This window comes from Penaeus chinensis, chromosome 3, assembly GCF_019202785.1.
Source record: "Penaeus chinensis breed Huanghai No. 1 chromosome 3, ASM1920278v2, whole genome shotgun sequence".
Lineage (NCBI taxonomy): Eukaryota > Metazoa > Arthropoda > Malacostraca > Decapoda > Penaeidae > Penaeus > Penaeus chinensis.
In genome coordinates this window covers 12,940,067-12,948,398 of record NC_061821.1, presented here as the reverse complement: position 1 = coordinate 12,948,398, position 8,332 = coordinate 12,940,067, and the positions used below count along the sequence as shown (strand labels likewise).

Here is an 8,332-nt window from a genome sequence, read left to right as displayed (position 1 = left end):
TGGTGAACTGGACTGTGCACATATTCAGTGACAAGCAGAAAAACTTTTTTGTGTTAATTAGTGCAATGGTGGAAACCACATACATTTTGCAAGGTCTCCAAACAGACTCAATCTAAGTTTTTACACATAATGGTACAGGATTTTTTCCATGTTTGGCATAAAATTAAGGTTGCTTCCCTTCTTCGACGACCGCGGGGACGAAGGAAGGATGGAAGGGCGCCTCGGCGGGCATTGCATTTCGTCCTTCCCCAAGTGCAATTACTTTACATCCTTTAGCCAATAACTATAGTAGACTGTGTTATCATCAATAAGCCCAGGTCTCTACATTTACTCTGCATTAACAGATACTTGTGAGTCAGTTTGGACTTTGTCATTTTCAATGATGGCATTAACCTTGTGGCATATAGCATAAGATCTGTCCTGTGAAACTCTGTTATAAATCATACATGGATCCTGCCCTCAGAAGCTACTCTGAGTGCTCTGACATGGGCCAATACCTCCAATAAATCACCACCACATATGTTCTATCAAGATAAAGCTTGTAGACCTTACAAGCAACTTATTTTCAAAAAAAAAAAAAAAAAAAAAAAAAAAAAAAAAGGTACCTGATAAAGAAATAAAGTACCTGTCGCAGATCTTTTAATACTCATTCTTCTTTGGTAATAAATTGACAACTGCTTTTCTGTTCACACTGGTATATACTCATTTAGAAAAAGAGCCATTTATTGGGAAAATAAGGATTTCCGGACATTTAATTTTTCAAGAGACAATAACCAATGAAAGCTACCCGTAAATTGATTGGCAATCACATGCAAAGACAGCTTAATGTTGCTTATTAATTGGAGCATTGTTAAGTTTAGTTATCTGCAGCAGTTCAGAGCTGGATCTTATATTGTAAAGATGTAAGTGGGACTGCTATAAGGGTTTTGGTACAGGACATAAATTAACAATACACCCTGCTGGTATATCATCAAATAAGGAGACAGTCCAAGATATATCCTGAAAGAATATATGTTAACCTTCATGCCATAGTGTCATGGGATGCAGTAGTACCAATTACTATTTCTAGAATAGGTCAGCATCTTAAAACCCATCAAATTTGGTAACAATGGACCTCTACTGGAAATGTCTCAGAGAATCTTAAAATAATTCTAATGTGAATGCCCAAACACTCCCATAACTTGTACAGTAACTTGAGACTGAGTACATAGTACTGGATATTTAATACTATCATGTTTAGCCTCTACCTCAGTTGAGTTGTAACATCACTCATGAGGTATATCACTCGGACCTGCTTGTCAGATGTGGAGGGTTTGCATTTCAGGTGGGGGGAATGGGGAATCCTCCTAAAAGGGAGGATTTAGCACCCCTAATGAAAGTACATAAATACCATATAATTCAGCCCTGCTGTTTCCTATTGATACCATATCCTCCGCACCTACTGGGGCTCCATCAATAACAAATTCAAAGGAGTAATTCTAGAACATTACAGTCTCCTACTACCCTTTCCTACAGGTCCCTAAGCCTATTGGATGGGGAGGAGTTGCTAGCTCATAAAACCAAAGATTGAATCAAACCTAACATACAAAATGTTTAATCTTGTTGATGAAATTCATGCTGTCACAGCTGAAAACTGGTAATTGTTCTAAATAGTTACAAACACCTAATCACAATAACACTGGCACTGTTGGGTTCCTCTCACCTCTACTCCTCATGAGAATTATCAAGAACAGATTGTTCAGAATTGAACAGCTGTGACCAATGACCTATATGTCTCTCATGCAAGTAGGGATTTTGCCACTGAGCTCCCCCATACTCAACAATCTCTGTACTAATAGTAGGGGAGGGTATAACAGATAGCAGTGGAATTGCAGGGCATAATATGAAGATAAATGAGCTGTACAGCACATGTATGAGATGAAGGTCACTTCCTTGGGGGGCTGCTACCCCTTACCCCTGCCCCGAACACAGGACATTATATAATTTTGTGTATGTTTTGACTCCCTGTGATTGGTCCTATGCTCAATCCTGCTGTAAATATATGGAAGATTCTTTGTATTCCAGGGCAGGGGATGTGGCAGCACCCTACATCTCCCCTGGGAGAGGACCTACTTTGTAATTTGTTTTATAAATTTGACCTCATTATTACCCTACTATACCTACTCTACTATTAGGGCCAAGTTTGTGGAGTAGGGTGGGGGGTGGGGGGTTACAGTCTGTAATAGATAGCATGACAGATATTAAGACACTATTTATGATATTTCTTTCTCAAGTTAATAAGATAGTTGTGAACCACGCAATACTTTAGTACATATATACAGGAAAATCTAATGACACTATCTTAGGGAAAAGGAATAAAAATATGCCCACTGATACATGAAATAACTTATGCAGGCTAATTATAACATTAGAAAGTAACAAATAGGTTGAGAGAAATGCCACATGGAGAGTAAGTCCACAGCAATAAGGTGGGGGGGGATGGGTGCAAAGCTCTTTGATTCATATGGTGATGTTTGTCGATCCGCATGAGTGACTGGAGTAATAGGGGCTTTGTCTAAAAGTGAAGTGAAGTTACTCAAAAAAAGAAAAAAAATTTACTAAAACTTTCACCTAGTGAAGTGACTATATTTATGTAATACAAATTCTATTGACTATTTTTACGATCATGTATGCGCAGTGTAGAATTCTCACTCTACCCACAGCTGGATAGAGTGACCGACCATCACATGGCAGCACTCAATGCCAAGGCATTGCCCACCAACCCCCTGCCAAGGCAGGGGGTTGGTGGGCAATAGTCCCCCAAGTGGGGGGGGTCGCATTAAAGACTGATTCAGTACCATGATTACAGCAAAGTTAGAGAATTCCACACTGAGAAAGCACGGCTGGAATTCCCGCAAAAAATAGTCATAGACCTCGCATTACAATATGGTAAATGTAGCCACAGCCTTCATCTAATCATTTGCAATGGAAAACGACAGGAGATTCACACATATTACACCATACATAATTGAAACAATTAATAATAACGAAGGTTAGAAAACTGTGTGAAACTAAACATTACCAACACTTTATCCAGGTCAATCGCAAAATGTCTCGGAATGATCAAAACTATTAATAAATATAAAAATACGAAGAACAGAGTGGCCGGGTCATTGAGCCACCTCTAAGTAAGATTTTCCCAAAAGATAAACTACAAACGACCTTTAATATATAAAAACATAATGATACCAAGTAACATTATCGTGATAAACTAACGAAATAGACGGTTTACGATCAGAAAAATAATCATATAATGAAAACCTACGACACGTTCCTTCATTAAACTTTTTGCCGACTAAACAACCCATTAACTTTAATACATATCAATTTACGACCACATATAAGTGACTTCCTCATACCCAAATACACTTAATAATAAACTACATGCGAAATACTCACAATGAAGAAAAATATGATAGCACAATATTCCACCTTTTATTACTGTTTACAATGTTTACTACACGTGTTGTTAATGTCAAAATCTCTCAATAGATGGCGTTCAGACGATAACCCAATTTTCAGTGGGATTTGTTTCTTACATTTCTATCACAGTTGCTTATATAAATTTTTGTTTTGATGTTTGGCGATATTTATATTTTTAGTATATTTGTTAAGTGTTATTAGATATTATTAGACGGATCTATACTATTAACTTCGTCTCAATATTTTGACGTCTAAATTTCAGTTGAACCTTTCCATTCGTATTTCGTAGTATATATCTTTTTTATCGCCTGTATATTCCTATTGTGTAATTAAATATTGAAGTAATATTCATGTAATAAATATTAACATAAAAAATCTAACATCAAACCGTATAAGTTTAAATAACCAGTAACTACGTAGAAAAGGTATGAACGAGAATGAATATCTTCACAATACAGGAAGATATTCATTTTCATTTATACCTTTTCTATATTTGTCATCATGAATATGGGTCAATCAGTAATTAATAATTGATTACTGATAAATAGTACTGAGTAATCAATATGAAATATTACCATACGTTACTACGTTGATAGATAATTAGTGATATATATATATATATATATATATATATATATATATATATATATATATATATATATATATATATATATATTCTTATGAAGATACCGATCTATGCTTGCAATTACTATTACGATTACATGCAATACAATAGCCAAGTTATGGATGCATATGAGCCATTTATTTTTTGGTAACGTTTAGAGTAAGCTCTGCAACAGCAAGGAAACGAATCAGACTCAGGTGTCCCCCTCAAGTGCCATTCGAAATACCTAAAAATGCATACGGATGGTATGTAAAGTCGAAAGTAAGTGGCCAGCTGTAATACCCTGAGCCGGGTGCAACCAAAAGCCCAGAGACTGTTGCTCTACAAACCTGGGGGAGGAAAGCAAGTCCAACAGCTTGAGGAGGGACAAAATTGAGTTGGAGCTCTTTGTTGGGGGCTGCTGAAAACCCTGGAATCTGGAGAACCTCTGCCGGCATACTGAAGGAGTTCGTGATCAGTGCCCAGCTGGGTCAAAGCCATCGTCAGGAATCAAGCAGTGCGGAAGAACCACAAGGCGAAAAGCAAAACCATGAGATGCGGTGGGTACGAATGCCTTTCACCATTTTTAATGGTAGAGAGCCACACAGCGACTGGCACAGAAGCTCACACGTGAACTGGAAAGACTTCATGACCATCTGCTGTAAGGGAAGGTAATAAGGGCGTCATCAAATAGGTTGTAAAGCCATGGCTGGAACTTCCACATGGAAGTAAGACCTCAGCAACTGAACCATCCGCAACATGATTCTCATCTGGGTTGGAAAGAACCTCACCACAAGCACATTTTAACTGGACAGATTCTTCAAACAGACCCCTCAGAATCCCAGAACTTAGTTCAGTATATAAGAGCCACCACTGACGTCACTAGATAGTTAAACAAGAAGTAGGCTTGCTATTAGTACAGTAACCTCCAGAGCTTCTGGGTTTCCTTGAGTGATTTACGGCACAAGGAGGCAAACACCTCCATGTCAATGTAGGCCGTAAGGATGCTCCATGCACATTTTTTCTATACACACATATGTATATATATGTATATATATGTATATATATATATATATATATATATATATATATATATCATCATCATCATTAGCCTGAATCGATCCACTGCAGGACGTAGGCCTCTCCCAATCATTTCCAACTTTGTTTGATTTGCGTTATTTGTTTCCATTCTTGGCCCCCAAATTTCGTTATTTCTTCACGCCATCTTGTCATTGGTCTGGCCCTTGGCCTCTTTATGTAATCTATAGCCCAGTCTGCTACTTTCTTTGTCCATCTGTCGTCCTGTCTCCATATATGACCTGTCATCGACATTTTTTTTTTTTTTGATGCTCCCAAGTATATCTTCCACTTTTGTCTGTTCCCTGATCCACGTCGCCCTCATCCGATCTCCTGAGCTAATTCCCAGCATCAACCTCTCCATCTTTCTCTGTGAACTTGTTAGTTTCCTCTCCAGTAATTTGGTTGTAGTCCATGTTTCTGATCCATAGGTCATAATTGGGAAGACGCATTGATTAAAGTTATTTTTAAACATAATGGCAAGTAGCCTCTTAGTATATTGCTAATATATATATATATATATATGTACACACACACACACACACACACATATATATACATAGATATGTATGTATGTATGTATATATGCATTTATATATATATATGTGTATATATATATTTATATATATATATATATATATATATATATATATATATATATATATATATATATGCACCAGTCTCACTAAACGTCTGTCTCAACATAAGTACGCTGTATCTAGGGGACAAAACAACCACGCCCTCTTTTGCCATCAGTGGGACACAGGCCATCAGATGGACTGGTCAGCGGCGCGAATTGTCTTTCCTTCCACTGATGTCCACGCCCGCAGACTGGTGGAATCCTCCTTAATAAAGCTGCTGCCTAATTTCAACTTGTACAGCGGCTTTTCTCCTGCCGATATCCCTCGCTTCCCACAGCCTCCGCCTTCTCCCTTATGCCGGCCACCCTGCGCAGAGTCCGCCCAATCCTCCGACCTGACTTGACCTCACCTGCCCCGTGTTACGGAGTTGCCTCTCCTCTTTCTCTTTCATACTCCTTCCTCTCCCTTTCCTCTTGAGAAGATGGAATCCGGGTGGATTTGAAAACTGTTGTCTCATTTTCAATAAATCTAATTTTTGCACTGTGGATTTTTCAACCGTAGTAGTACCATTCATATATGTATGCATATAAACACACACATATAGATATATATGTATGCTTCTTTCCATATATATACATATATATATATATACACATATATATGTATATATATATATATATATATATATATATATATATATATAAAACCAACTGGTTTTCAAGAGACCTTCTGAAAAGCGTGTAGACTTTAGGAGAACCACTAAAGAACGATGCTTAAACTCAAGGAGAAACTCTAAAGAGGGACATTTAGCTTCCAGGAGAGCCTTTGAAGAACATGTAGTTCTGAAGAGAGTTTCTGGAGAACTGCATCCACTTTCCAAGAGAACTGAAGAACGAAATCTGAATTCTAGGGGAACCTCTGAAGATTCCAGAAGAACTACAGAACGTTTGGAGTCTAGGAAGCCCTCTGTAGAACGACGTTTAGATTCCAGGAGGGCTTCTGAAGAACGACATCTTGACTTCAGGAGGGCTTCTGAAGAACGACGTCTAGATTCCAGGAGAGCCTCTGAAGAGCATCTAGATTCCAGGAGAGCCTCTGAGGAACGTCTGGATTCCAGGAGAGCCTCTGAGGAACGTCTAGATGCCAGGAGAGCCACTGAGGAACGTCTAGATTCCAGGAGAGCCTCCGAAGAATGTCTAGATTCCAGGAGAGCCTCTGAGGAACGTCTAGATTCCAGGAGAGCCTCTGAAGAGCATCTAGATTCCAGGAGAGCTTCTGAGGAACGTCTAGATTCCAGGAGAGCCTCTGAGGAACGTCTAGATTCCAGGAGAGCCTCTGAAAAGCGTCTGGATTCCAGGAGAGCCTCTGAAGAACGACGTCTAAATTCCAGGAAAGCTTCCGAAGAACTAGATTCCAAGGGGGTTCCTGAAGAACGACATCTATATTTTAGAAGGGCTTCTGAAAAACGCCGCATTGATTCCAGAAGAGCTGAAGAACGACGGCAATATGCAAATTCCAAGTGGGTAACTTTAGAACAACAAATGGATTCCACCAAAGCCTGTACAGAGAAACCTTTAGTTTCTGAAGTATTCTCTGGTGGATTCTTTTGTGGATTCAAAAGAGCACTGTATTACGAACACCCTAGAAGATTATGGGGAAACAGTTGTTGATCACTTGCCTGAAAACTCAAGATTCCTGAAGATGGGCAAAGAAAAAATCATGATTCGCAAGGTAAGGATGCTACTCTGTGACATGTCATGATCATAGCATTAGCATAATGCTTTTAATATTATCTTTCTAATGGCAAACATTTCTTTGTGTAGCTCCCTTCCCATCTGAACACCCGGGAACATACATCCAAAGCTGATACTGCACTGAAAGAAAAGTAAGCTACGTAGAGTTTTTGTAAATCCTTTTTTGCTTTAACTACACATGCAATACAAACACACATACATACAATCACACACAGATATATATTCTTCGTATATCTGTTAATGTATATAAGTAAGAAATACCAACCTTCAATTTATTAACTACCTGCCTCTCTCTAACAGGAGCGTCGATTTTACGTTGGGTAAGGGATTTTGGACCGGTCTGGCAACACTCGCCGTGTATCGCCCTCACCTTGCTCCAGCCTCCAAACTCGAGTCATGCTGAAATGACACTCTGCCACCCCATCTATATCACACTAAAATTTACATTTTCCCAAGCAGATGAATGAAAATAAAACAAGTTTTTCATTATATGAATAACCAATCTTTATCTTACTCATTATCATAATCCGATTTACATCTAAACCAAAGAGAGAGATAGAGAAAATATTGTTTTTATTACAATACTAGCCTCATGCAGTAGGCTCTCAGAACCACTCTTTCCATTAACCACAACCAATACATACACAAGAAAAGTTGAGGATACTCTCTGAATAACCATACTGGGAAGAAATCTCTCATGATATGATGGTGCTCTATCGTGAGGAATATCATGGCAGATCTTGGTCAACCCATATGCTCTATATGCTTGGGAAACTTGAGTGAAATTCGTGGCTTTATGTATCCTTTGTTAAGGATGTATGATATATTTTAGATAGTGTATCGAAATTAGTTAT

At 38.4% G+C, this 8,332-nt stretch overlaps 1 protein-coding gene across 1 annotated transcript in view; it reads right to left on the bottom strand.

Annotated features, from left to right (window-relative positions):
• LOC125038326 (nucleolar GTP-binding protein 2-like) overlaps positions 1-3,552 on the bottom strand; it is a 12,100-nt gene extending 8,548 nt beyond the window's left edge. Inside the window, exon 1 of the mRNA XM_047631796.1 lies at positions 3,439-3,552. The gene's annotated coding sequence lies outside the window, so the exon portion shown is untranslated. The remainder of the gene's footprint in view (positions 1-3,438) is intronic.
• Positions 3,553-8,332: the final 4,780 nt, after the last annotated feature.